The 13,415-nt window shown below is 37.0% G+C and overlaps 1 long non-coding RNA gene across 1 annotated transcript; it reads left to right on the plus strand.

Annotated features, from left to right (window-relative positions):
- Positions 1–250: 250 nt before the first annotated feature.
- LOC125961034 (uncharacterized) lies at positions 251–1,852 on the plus strand. Its single transcript, XR_007471329.1, has 2 exons — positions 251–608; positions 1,367–1,852. It is a non-coding gene; the product is annotated as an uncharacterized LOC125961034 (long non-coding RNA).
- The last annotated feature ends 11,563 nt before the right edge of the window (positions 1,853–13,415 follow it).

Here is a 13,415-nt window from a genome sequence, read left to right on the forward strand (position 1 = left end):
TTCCAAGCAGAGGAGCTGTCCTCTGTGTCTAACACGTTGAAGATCCAGTGGAGAATCTGATGATGGAAATTGGTTGCTCTTTTCTAGGGACCTGAAATTGATGCTGTCATTGTAGCATAGAATAGAGGTTATTATCATTTTTGGGGGGATGACCTAAAAACCAGATAACATGGCTCCAAAGAGTGGGGCACATCCCAGGCAAGAGAGCCGGCATGGCTTGAACAGAGCATCACCAGTGCCATCAGCAGAGAGTCTGAGGCACTGAGATTTTGAGTAACTTAGCATCCTGGCTGGGAGGGGGCACATGTTCTCCAGTGAGTTCGAGCATCCTACACTTCCCCCAAGGGCCTGCAGGGGGGGCACGAAGCCACTATGTCACAGGCGATGGGGCGCATGCGCAACTGCACCCGCACTTGATGGGCGGTCTTCCCTGAGGACGGAGTGGAGGTGCCATGGCGGTTGCGGGCCCGCGTGTGGGGCTGGCTGGTCTGCGGGAGGACGATGTTCCCCACCCGCGCCCCGGCCGGTGCAAAGGAGCTGTGCCCGTTCCTCGACGCTCCGCGTCTTCCTTTCCGGCCGCCCCGCGCGGTGTATCCCCACCTTCTCAGGTAACGTTCGATGTCGCTTGTTGTCCCTCGGATCCGGTCTCCGAGGGGCCGGCGGCGTGGAGGCTGTTCCCGGCGGGGCGTCTATTCCGGACGCGGGGCGGTTGGCGGGAGGAGCTCCGCCCAAGGCGGAGCGCGGGAAGCGCGTGCCCTCGTGGGCGGCGCGGCTGGGCCCCGGACCCTCGGGCCGCGGGGAAGGAGCTGGGGCGCGGGCGACCGGGAGAGTTCACCGTCGCGGACTGACTCTGCTGCGTTTCCTCAGACGCCCCCGGAAGGTTATAAAAATGTCCCCTTTTTTTAGCGGCCAAGAGAAATGTTTCCGCCCCTTGTCCTCAACCGCACGGAATTATCCACTTATTCCTTTGTTCAAAGACCTTAACTAACAGACTATACACGGATGATGTGCAGGTAACGTGGATCTAGTTTAAAACGTATTGAAAGAGTAAAAAAACAGGGCTTCCCTGGTGGCGCGGTGGTTGAGAGTCCGCCTGCCGACGCAGGGGACACGGGTTCGTGCCCCGGTCCGGGAAGATCCCACATGCCGCGGAGCGGCTGGGCCCGTGAGCCATGGCCCTGAGCCTGCGCGTCCGGAACCTGTGCTCCGCAACGGGAGAGGCCACAACAGTGAGAGGCCCGCGTACCGCAAAATAAAAATTAAAAAAAGAGTAAAAAAACAGTGTAGTAAAACACACTATGTTAAGTTTTATACTTTAAACATGTCAGAATCAGAATTTATTGTATTTTACTTTTCCATCTTAAAGGAATAAAATTATTTGGAGCGTATTGTCAGCTATGGATCGGCACTTGCCTTCTACCTCGACAAGGATTAAATCAGGTGCTGGTGCAGCTGCTGCAGCCGCTGACCTTCAACACCCCCTGAAAGGAGTTCAGGGTGGAGAGCGGAAATAACGTGCTCTGTGCTCGGGGAAAGCTGGCAGGACAGCTCTTCAGAGAGTTAGATACTTTCAGGAGCTGATTTTATGAACCCAGTTCTTGTATCTCCTCGTGTCTAGAGAAGCACTGAAATCCTTCATGGTGACGTCACTAGCCGGAGCCTGCATGAGACGAGCAGAAACCTTCTGCAAAAATTATATGTGCTCGATTGCGTGTACTCCCCCTTCACCAAAATTACATATATACTGGCCTTCCCCCTGCCTCTTTGGAACAGTTTCTTGGAGCCATCTGAGATTCTGTCTCCCAGGATATAGTCTTTATTTTGCCCCCAATAAAACTTAACTCACAACTTTCATGTTGTGCTATTTTCTTTACGTCACCAATATTTATTATTTATTTATTTTTACAAATAATTCTTTTTTAAATTTATTTAATTTATTTTATTTTTGACTGCATTGGGTCTTCGTTGTTGCATGGGCTTTCTCTAGTTGTGGCAAGCGGGGGCTACTCTGTTGTGGCGCACGGCTTCTCATTGCGGTGGCTTCTCTTGTTGCAGAGCACGGACTCTAGGTGCGTGGGCTTCAATAGTTGTGGCTTGCAGGCTCTAGAGCGCAGGCTCAGTAGTTGTGGCTCACAGGCATAGTTGTTCCCCTGTATGTGTGATCTACCCGGACCCGGGCTCAAACCCGTGTCCTCTGCATTGGGGGGTGGGTTCTTAACCACTGCACCACCAGGGAAGCCCCACAATGAGCAATATTTAAGATGTAGTTCTTAGCTTTTTTCTCATTTTCAAGTCAAAATATTGCTGTGTTTGAAATTTTCTCATAATACAGTGACAGTCTTAAATATTTATACACATAAGCTCATTGAAAAATCTTCTGCAATATTCCAATGTGACTAGTATTATTAAAAATCATAATATTCATGTCAATACCAAATTTTTATAAGAATGTAATTTAAAAAATCATGAATCACTTTTAGAAGTTCCAGGCACAGTGACGATTTTTAAAATACCAACCATTGCATACTTCATAAGACCATTTAAGATGAAATATATTAAAACTTAAAACTTCAACAGAATACTTAAAAGGTAAGACAGGGGCTGCTTTTTGTAAATTAAATACATTCATAGCAAATACATTTTCTGCTAATAGAGAATATGAAGGTTTTTAGCTTAATGTTGTATAGCTCCATTCAAAAGGTGAAATTAGGATATCTATAATCTCCTTATTATTTATTTTAAGCCTCTTTCCCATAAGAATTTATATTTCTATCTGTAGAATCTTCGTAGCTTATTCATTTACTTTTTATTTTGGTTTATTTTCTACAACAGAAAGAGTATTCCTATGTCTTGTTAAAGTTTTTATTCTCCTAACCTAGTTCAAGGTTACTTTCTGACATTGGTTGTAAACAAGGGGAGAGGCCTTATAATAAGCATGCGATTTTTCCTATAGTCAAGATGTTTTTCTTGGACGACTTTCTTTACAATTTCCACTTTGGTCACAATATTATCCCATTGTGAAAACTGCATAAAAATTTGTAATCTATTTATACCTAGATGCTTCTTATTTCACCACAGTGCATTTGTTAATATGATTTTACATTCAATATTAATATAACATAGTTGATTTTATTCATATATGCTAACATGTTTTATATAGGTACACACATATATGAATATTTGCTACATGCCATTCATTTGCATAGAATGATAGCTGATTGTATCTGATCTTTCTGACTGACAGTTGGATAGACTTATGTGTGTTTAAAGTACTACTTAGAACAGACATTAAAATATCACATCGTCTCGTTATACAGCATTTTAAAGGTCATATTTTAAATTGTGGGAGCAGAAATTTTGTCCATTAAGGTTAAGAAATGATCAGGTCACAATTTTGGCATCGTCACGCTCAGTGGAGGAACATGGCTTCTACGTCTTCGTACATGTGCCACAGTTACACCTGTATAATATCTGTGAGCATGAGCATTTTTATGTCAACATTATCTTTTCCCAATATACTCGTAATTAGCTGAGGTATATCATATCTAGTTTTTCCTTTTACTTCAGTACAATCAATAAAGCTTTCTTTTGCAGTGATGGCATTTTTTCTTTTTTAACATGAAGGTACATTGTCATCTGACATATTTGTACATGGTGGGCTACTGCTCTTGTACAAAGCAAAGTACTTTCATTTCATATTTTCATCTGTATTCCAGATCTAACCTGATTTCTTAGGAGCATTAGATACTTTTTTAAACTGTATTAAACACATAAGAACAGATCACTTTTTATCTTTACCTACCTCATGAGCTAAATGGATATAGACATTACAATAACATGTAAGTCTGACAAAATTGGGAAGCATTCCAGGGTTTGAGCTTCAAGTAATTTTATGTAATCTTCTAAGAGGTAATTTATTTCTGGCACATTATATGGCAACATCTATAATCACTTGCAAGTTTGTGTGCCATTTGGGCTTTCTGATATTGTCACTTTCAGCTATCCCCTAGGAACGGAGTTTGATTTTTTTTTTTTTCTTTTTGCGGTACGCGGGCCTCCCACTGCTGTGGCCTCTCCCGTTGCGGAGCACAGCCTCCGGAAGAGCATGCTCAGCGGCCATGGCTCTCGGGTCCAGCCGCATGTAGGATCCTCGCGGACCGGGGCACGAACACGTGTCCCCTGCACCGGCAGGCAGACTCCCAATCACTGCGCCACAAGGGAAGCCCTGAATATTTTAAAAAACACTTCTGATTAGAAAATATCAGGATGAAACATTGAATTTTTGTGGTCACAACTCAGTTCTCATTATTCTAATGTAATATTTGAGTTGGCACATAATTTGATTTTGTTCCATTAGTATGAAATGTAAGCATGGAAACAAAATTTTTTAAAAGCATTCTTGGAATAAATGAACCAGTCACAATGAATTATTAGTTATTTTATTTTTATTTTATAAATGGGCTGTTTGAATATGTTCAGCCATGAAGTGACATGTAGACTCACTTCTGAGTCCTGACAGACATCTCTGGTGAGTGACTTCTTGGAAAGTGACTCAGGATACAGCCATACCAGTAAAATGACTGCAGCCAAAAGAAAAAAAACAAAAACTCCCAAATAACATAATATATAATAAATGATTATACACATGTGCATTCTTAATTTAACATAAAATATGTAAAATTGGTGTTATTGGAAATTTTCTACTATCATGGGTAATTTACTTCTCTCTGTTATAAATTCTATTTAACAAGATGAAACAGTACAACTAGGTGACAGGGGAAATTAATAGTAATTACTGGTAGGACAGTTTAAAAATAATATGTGTTAGAAAAAAATAAAAATTTGTTTAATACATTTTCATTTTAAAATTGTTTCAGATTTATAGAAAATTTGCAAGAATAGTGCAGGATTTCACAACTAGCCCAGACTCAGTTTCCTCTCTTATTACAGTTTCATGTCATTAGGGTACATTTTTACAGTTAATGAACTAGTGTTGACACCTGATTATTAACTATAACCCACACTTTTTTCAAATTTTCGTAGACTTACCTTTTTCTCTTCTAGGATTGCATTCAGGATATCTCACCCTCATTCTATTTAGCTGCTATTTCTCTTTAGGACACTGTTAGTTGTTATAGTTTCTGAGACATTTCTTGTTTTTGATGACCTTGACAGTCTCGAATTGGGATTTACCTGTTGTTTCCCTCGTGATTAGCCTGGGGTTATGTGTTTCACTTCGTATCAAGGGCACATGCTCTGCAGATGACTTACTACTGTTGATGTTGCCCTTGATCACCTGGCTGAGGTGGAGTTTGTCAAGTTCCTCACTGTAACATCAAACTTTTCTCCCTTCCATTCAGTGTGTACCGTTTGGAAGGATGTCACTGCGTGCAGGACACATTTAGGGAGTTGGGAAGTTATGCTCCACCTTTCTGATAGTTAAACATCTATCTCTATTATTTGGGATTTTGCCTGAGCGATTCCTACACTCCCATATTTATGTATCTGTTTTTTCCAGAAATAATAGCCAGTAAGTTTATGAAATGATGCTCCATCTCAGAAGGATCAGAGAGATGCTGGGTCCAAACATCTGTGCCTTGAATACTGTCCAGCACATAGTCTTGCTCAGTAAATACCTGTGAATAAGACTTAAAAGATATGAGGGAGGGCATACATAGTGTGCATAGGTGGCAAAAGCAGATTCCAGGCAGAGGGGAGAGCAAGGTAAAATGCTGTAAAGAAGGAACATGGCTGGCTTGTTTGAAGAAAGTTGGGAATGCTGGGTGGTTGAAGTTAAGTGAGCAAGGGATAGAGCCCTTGGTGTTGTCAACAGATTGTCGGCCATTTAAAGGACATTGGCTTTTACTCTGTGTGAAATAAAGGACCAGTGAATGGTTGTAAGCAGAGGAGGGCTATCATCTGACTTCCTCTGGCTGCTGTCCTACCAACTGACTGAAGGGGCAAAAGCAGAATTGGGGCGCCAATTAGGAGACTGCTGTAGTAACCAAGGTGGGAGCTCAGGCACGTTGTTGGCCCTGGTGATGGAGACCAGTTGTCAGATATTCGTTGTGGTTTTGCAGGTAGACCTGGGGCCAGCCACATGGATATGACGCAAGGTTCTTCACTCAGAAACGCCCGTGCTTTGTTTCATGCTCTTGTGTCCATCTTGAAATTCTTATTTTTTTTTCTCCTCTAGACTTATTGAGACATAATTGATATACAGCACTGTGTAAGTTTAAGATGTACATTGTGGTGATTTGATACATATATATAATGTGAAATGATTACCGCAATAAGGATTCTTCCATAAACTCACATCATTAACTTTTTTGTGTGGTAAAATTTTTGAGATCTACTCCCTTAGCAACTTTCAAATATATAATACAGCGTTGTTAGCTATGGCCACCATAATGTATGTTAAAGTTCCCAGAACTTACTCACCTTAAAAGTGGAAGTTTATACTCTTTGATGCAACGTATGATTTGCAGATATTCTCTCCTAATCTGTATGTAGACTTTATATATATATATATATATATATATATATATATATATATATATATATATATAAAGCTTTTTAGTTTGATATAATCCCATCTGTTGGTTTTTACTTTTCTGGCTTATGCTTTTGGGATCATATGCCCAAACCAGTGTTAAGTAGATTCTTCTTTATGTTTTCTTTTGGAGTTTTATAGTATCTGGTCTTATGTTTCAGTCTTCAAATTAATATTTGTGAGTGGTATAAGATAGGTGTCCAGTTTCATTTTTCTGTATGTGGTTTTCCAGTTTTCCCAACAGAATTTGGTGAAGACACTATCCTTTCCCCATTCAAAATTGCATTAAAACGAATAAATATTTAGAAATAAACTTAACGAAGGAAATGAAAAATTTGTCCTTTGAAAACTACAAGACTTTGATCAAAAAAAATTGAAGAAGACAAAACAAGTGGGAAGATATACAGTACTGTGTTCTGTGATCAGAAGAATTATTGTTGTTAAAATGTCCATACTACCCAAAGACATCTATAGGTTCAATGCAATCTCTATCAGAATTCCAACAGCATCGTTTACAGATATAGAGAAATCAATTTTAAAATTTTGTACGTGACCACAGGAGACCGCAAATAACCAGAGCAATCCTGAGAAAGAAAAAATTGGGAGTCATCACACTTCCTGATTTAAAATTATATTACAGGGGCTTCCCTGGTGCTGCAGTGGTTAGGAATCCGCCTGCCAATACAGGGGACACAATTTCAAGCCCTGGTCTGGGAGGATCCCACATACCACGGAGCAACTAAGCCAGTGCACCACAATTACTGAGACTGTGCTCTAGACACTATGAACCACAACTACTTAACCCATGTGCCACAACTACTGAAGCCCGCGTGCCTAGACCCCATGCTCTGCAACAAGAGAAGTCACCACAATGAGAAGCCCATACACCACACTGAAGAGTAGTCCCCACTCGCTGAAACTAGAGAAAGCCCGCGCGCAACAGCAAAGACCCAGCACAACCAAAAATAAGTGAATAAATAAGTAAATTTATTTTAAACAAAAAGAAACAATATTAAAATCCTGTAGTTACACGACACTATGATATTGGCACTAAAATACACACATAGACTAAAGGAACAGAATAGAGAGCCCAGAAGTAAACCCCAGTGTATAAGTAACTAATATTTGAGATGGGAATAAAGCACACCCACTGGGCAGGATAGTCTCTACAACAAATGGTACTGGAACAACTGGATACTACTTATAATTTTGGGGGGAACCTCCATACTGTTTTTCATAGTGGCTGTATTAATTTACATCTCTACCAACAATGCACAAGGATTTTCTTTTCTCCATGTTCTTTCAAACACTTGTAATCTCTTGTGTTTTGGCTGTAGCCATTCTAAAAGGAGTGAGATGATCTCGTGATTTTGATTTTCATTTCCCTGATGATTAAAGACATTGAACACTTTTTCATATATCTGTTGGACATTTGTATGTCTTCTTTGGAAAATATATCTATTCAGATCCTTTCTCCATTTTTAACCAGTTGTTTTTTGTTTTGTTTTGCTTTTGTGTGTGGTTTTATTTTTTTCTGAACAGAAGGTTTTTTAGGTTTTCTTAGTCCCATTTTATTTTTGCTTTTGCTTTGTTGCCTGTCCTTTGGGGTCATAACCAGAAAATCACTATTCCCAAGACCAAGGTCAAGGAGATTTTCCCCCAGGAATTTTTTAGGTGTTTTATGGTTTCAAGTCATACATGTTTGTCTTTAATCTCTTTTGAGTTAATTTTTGTGAGTAGTGTGAGATAGGGGTCCAATTGAATTCTTTTACATTCATTAGACTGTACCAGTTTACATTTCCACCAAATATACACACAAGTTGCCTTTTCTTCACATTCTCACAAACATTTGTTTTTTCTTCTCATTTTTATAATAGTCATTCTAACAGGTGTGAGCTGATGTATCATTGTGGTTTTGATCATTATTGATGTTGAGCATATGTTCATGTACCTGTTGGCCATCTGTATGTCTTTTTTGGGGAAAAATATCTTTTCAAGTCCTTTAGCCCATTTTTTATTTAATTTTTGACTGCTATTATTTTATGTTACTTCTTATATATTTTGAATATTAGCCCCTTATCAAAAAAATGGTTTGCACATATGTTCTCCAGTTCTGTAGATGCTTTTTAGTTTGCTGATTGTTCATTTTGCTATGCAAAGTTTTTCGTTTGTTTGTTTGCTGTTTCACTTTTTTTTTTTTTTTTTTTTTTGCTTTTGTGGCTCCCACATTTGGTATTATATCCGAAAAATATTTGCCAAAACTATATTGAGGAACTTGTTCTTTATGCTTTCTTCAAGTAGTTTTACAGCTTTAGGTCTTATATTTAAGCCTTCAGTCCACTTTGAGTTAATTTTTGTGAGTGGTACAAGAAAGGGGTCCAATTGTATTCTTCTGTAGGTTGTTATCCAGTTTTTTTTCAGCACCATTTATCGAAGAGACTGTATTTCCCCTACTGCAGCTCCTTGGCTCCCTTGTCAAATATTTGTTAACAGTAAATGACTGGTTTTATTTCAGTGCTCTTGATTCTGTTTCATTGGATTAAGTCTCTATTTTTTGCCAGAATCTATTGTTTTGATTACTATAGCTTTGTAATAAAGTTTGAAGTTAGGAATTGTGATGCCATTAGATTTGTGCTTCTTTGACCATGTTGATTTGGCTATTAGTGGTGTTTTGTGGTTCCATACAAATTTTAGGGTTGTTTTCTCTTTCTGTGAAAAAATCATTGGAATATTGATAGAGATTGCACTGAATTTATAGACAGCTTTGGGTAGTATAGATATTTTTACAATATTCTTCTGTTTCATAACCATGGAAATGTTCTTCATTTATTTGTATCTTCAGTTTTTTCACCAGTGTTTTGTCATTTTCAGTGTATGGATATTTTACCTACTTGGTTTAATTTATTCCTAAATGTTTTATTTATTTCTGATGCCATTTTAAATATGATTGCTTTTTACATTTCTTTTTCAAATTGTTGTTAGTATATAGAAGTACAATTGCTCTTCACATGTTGATTTTGTATCTTGCAACTTGACTGAATTTGTCTATAATTAGTAATACATTTTTTTGGAATCTTTGGGATTTTCTCCATATAAGATTATATTAAATGCAAACAGAAATAGCTTTACTTCATCCTTTTCAATTTGTATTTCTTTTGTTTATTTTTCTTGCCTAACCGCTCTGGCTATGACTTCCAGTATTATGCTGAAAAGGAGTGGTGAGAGTGCACAAAACTTATTTTGTTTATATTTTTAGCAGAAAACCTTTCAAGCTTTCACCATTGATTTTAATGTCTGCTGTGAATTTGTTCAATATGACTTTTATTGTGTTGAGGTACATTCTACGTATAGCAATTTGTTAAGTATTTTTTATCATGGAAGGTTCTTTAATTATTTCACATTCTCTTTCTGTATCTATTGAGATAACCATATGATTTTCATATTTCATTCTCTTAATGTGGTGCATCACATGTTTGAATTACATAGGTTGAATTACCCTTGCATTCTAGGGATAAATTCCACTTGATCATGGTGTATGATCCTTTCAATATACTGTTGAATTTTGTTTGCTAGTATTTCACTGAGAATTTTTGCATCTATATTAGTAATACTTGACAGTTGTTTGTTTGTTTTTTTTTTCTTGTAATGTTCTTATCTAGCTTTGGTATCAGGATAATGCTGGACTCATCAAATGAGTTTGGGAATGTACCTCAAAGTTTTTTTAGAAAACTTTGACATGGAGTTGTTTTAATTCTATTTAAATATTTGGTTGAATTTCCCAATGGAAATTGGAAAATTTCCATCTGGTCCTAGCCTGTTGTTTTTTGTTTGTTTGTTTGTTTTTTGTAAATCTTTTATTACTGATACAATCTTTTCACTCATCATTGGTCTGTTTGGTTTGTCTATTTCCTCATGATTCAGTTTTGGTATTTTTTATGTTGCTAGGAATTCATTTCTTCTAGGGTATCAAACTTGATGGTATATATGTGTTGATGGTCACCTCTCATGAGCTGTTGTATTTTTGTTGCATCAGTTGTAATGTCTCCTTTTTCATTTCTGATTTTATTTGAGTATTCTCTTTTATTCTTCATTAGTATAGCTAAAAGGTTAATTTTGTTTTCATTTCAAAAACCACCTCTTGCATTGATGTTTTCTATTGTTTGCATGGTCTCTGTTTTATTTCTGTTCTCTTATCTCTTATTTCATTGCTCTGCTACTTGTGAGCTTAGTGGTTTTTCCTTTGTTTGCTAGTCCCGTGAGAAGTAAGATTGTTTACTTGTGATCTTTCTTTTTTCTTATTGTAGGCATTTGTTTCAATAAACTCTCTTATTACTGTTTTTCTTGCAGCCCATAAGTTTTAGCAAGTTGTGTTTCCATTTGCTTTTAATTCTTTTTTAAATTTAAAAGGCATTATTGTAAAGCTGTTGTAATTTTCCCCCCAGTTTTATTGAGATATAATTGAACACAGTACTATTTAAGTTGAAAATGCACATTATAATGATTTGACTTCCATATATTGTGAAATTGTTATTGCAGTAAGATTAGTTAACATACATCGTCTTATATAGATGCAAGAAAAGAAAAATAAGGAAAATATATTTTCCTGTGATGAGAACTCTTAAGATCTACTTGCTTAACAGCTTTCAAATATACCATATGGCAGTGTTAACTCTATTCATCATGTTGTATATAATATTCTCAATACTTATCTATCCTATAGCTGCAAGTTGGTACTTTTGGACTTCATCAAATTCTGCCTCTTCTCACCTCCCTCCTCTGGTAACCAAAAATCTGACCTTTTTCTATGAGTTGTGTTTGTGTGTGTGTGTGTGTGTTTTTCACATATAAGCTTGGTCTGACTTCTCTCACTTAGTATAACGCCCTCAAGGTCCATCCATATTGTCACCAATGGCAAGATTTCCTTCTTTCTTATGGCTGAATGTTACTCCATTTTCTAAATATACCACAAGGTTTATATCCACTCATCTGTTGATAGACACACGTTTTTTTCCATGTCTTGGCTATTGTAAACACTTTTGCTATGAACATGGAAGTGCAGATATCTCTTCAACATAGTGTTTTTAATTCTTTCAATATATTTCTATAGATGAAAATGCTGGACCATATGGTAGTCATATTAAATTTTGAGGGCCTTCTCTAGTGTTTTCCATAGAGGCTGAACCAATTCATAAGACAAGCAAAAGCACAAAAATCATCCCTTTTCTCCACATCTTTGCTAGCATTTGCTAGCAGATATCTTGTCTCTTTGATGAATTCCATTCTAACAATCCTGAGGTGATATCTCATTGTGGTTTAGATTTAATTTCCCTGATGTGTAATGACGTTGAACACATTTTCATGTATTTGTTGTACATTCACATATCTTCTTTGAAAAAATGTCCGTTGGAGTCTTTGCAACAGGTTTTAATTGACTTAATTTATTTTGTGTTACTGAGTTCTATGATGTATTTTGGATATCAACCCCTTATTTGGTGTAAGGTTTGCAAATATTATTTTTGATTACATAGGCTCTTTTCGTTATTTATTTATTTTATCTTGTTGTGTAGCAGATTTTTAGTTTGATATTGTTCCACGTGTTAGTTTTTTTAATTGTTGCTTGTGCTTAAGGTATCATCAAAAATAATATTAAAGACCTGTGTTAAAAAGATTTTTACTGTTTTCCTCCAGGAAGAAAAGCCTCCCGTCTTACAGTTGTCTTTACCTTATCTTATTTCTATTTAATTGTCATGAGTGGTGTTAGATAGGAGTCTAGTTTTATTCTTTTGCATATAACTATGCAGTTTTCCAAGCACTGTTTAATGAAGAGATTATCTCTCCACCGAGTGTTCCTGACTGTCTTATCAAATATTAGTTGACCTTATATGCATGGGTTTATATCTGGATTCTCAGTTCTATTCCATTGTTGTGTATGCCTTTCTACATGACAGTACCATACTACTTACATTACTATAGCTTTATAATACAGTTTGATATCATGGAATGTGATACCTCCAGGTTTGCTGTTCTTTCTCATAGTCACATTGCATATACAAGTTCTTTTGTGATTCCTCATACATTTCTCTGTTGTTTTTTTCTACTTTAAAAAATGCCATTGGATTTTGATAGGAATTGCATTATATCCATAGATGGCTTTGGGTGGTGTGGACATTTTAAAAATATTAATTCTTCCAATCATGAACAAGGGATAACTTTACGTTTATTTCTGTCTTTTCCAATTTTTTTCATCAGTGTATTGTAGCTTGTATTGTAGATATCTTTCATCTCCTTAGATAAATTTATTCCTTATTATTTTATTAGTTTGGATGCTCTTATAAATAGAATGGTTTTCTTTTTTCAGATCATTGTTAGTATATAGAAATATGACTGATTTTTGCATTTTAAGTTTTTATTCTGCAACTTTACTCATTATGTTGATTAGTTTTAACAGGTTTTTGGTGAAGTTTTTCAGAGTTTCTATATATAAAATCATGTTATCTTAAAATAGACACATTTTTACCTCTTAATTTCCAGTTCTGATGCCTTTTATTTCTCTTCTTTGACTGATTGCCCTGGCTAGGACTTCCATTTCTATGCTGAATGAGTGATGAGAGTGGACTCCCTTGTCTCGTTTCTGATATTAGAGGAAAAGTTTCACATTTTCACTCTTGAGTGTGCTTTGAACTGTGACCTTGTCATATTTGGCCTTTTAAAAAAATTATTTACTTTTGGCTGCATTGGGTCGTTGTTGCTGCATGCGGGCTTTCTCTAGTTGCAGTAGGTGGTGGCTACTCTTCGTTGTGGTGCGTGGGCTTCTCATTGCAGTGGCTTCTCTTGTTGCAGAGCATGCACTCTAGGCATGTGG

The sequence above is a fragment of the Orcinus orca genome, chromosome 14 (assembly GCF_937001465.1).
Source record: "Orcinus orca chromosome 14, mOrcOrc1.1, whole genome shotgun sequence".
Taxonomy (NCBI): Eukaryota; Metazoa; Chordata; class Mammalia; order Artiodactyla; family Delphinidae; genus Orcinus; species Orcinus orca.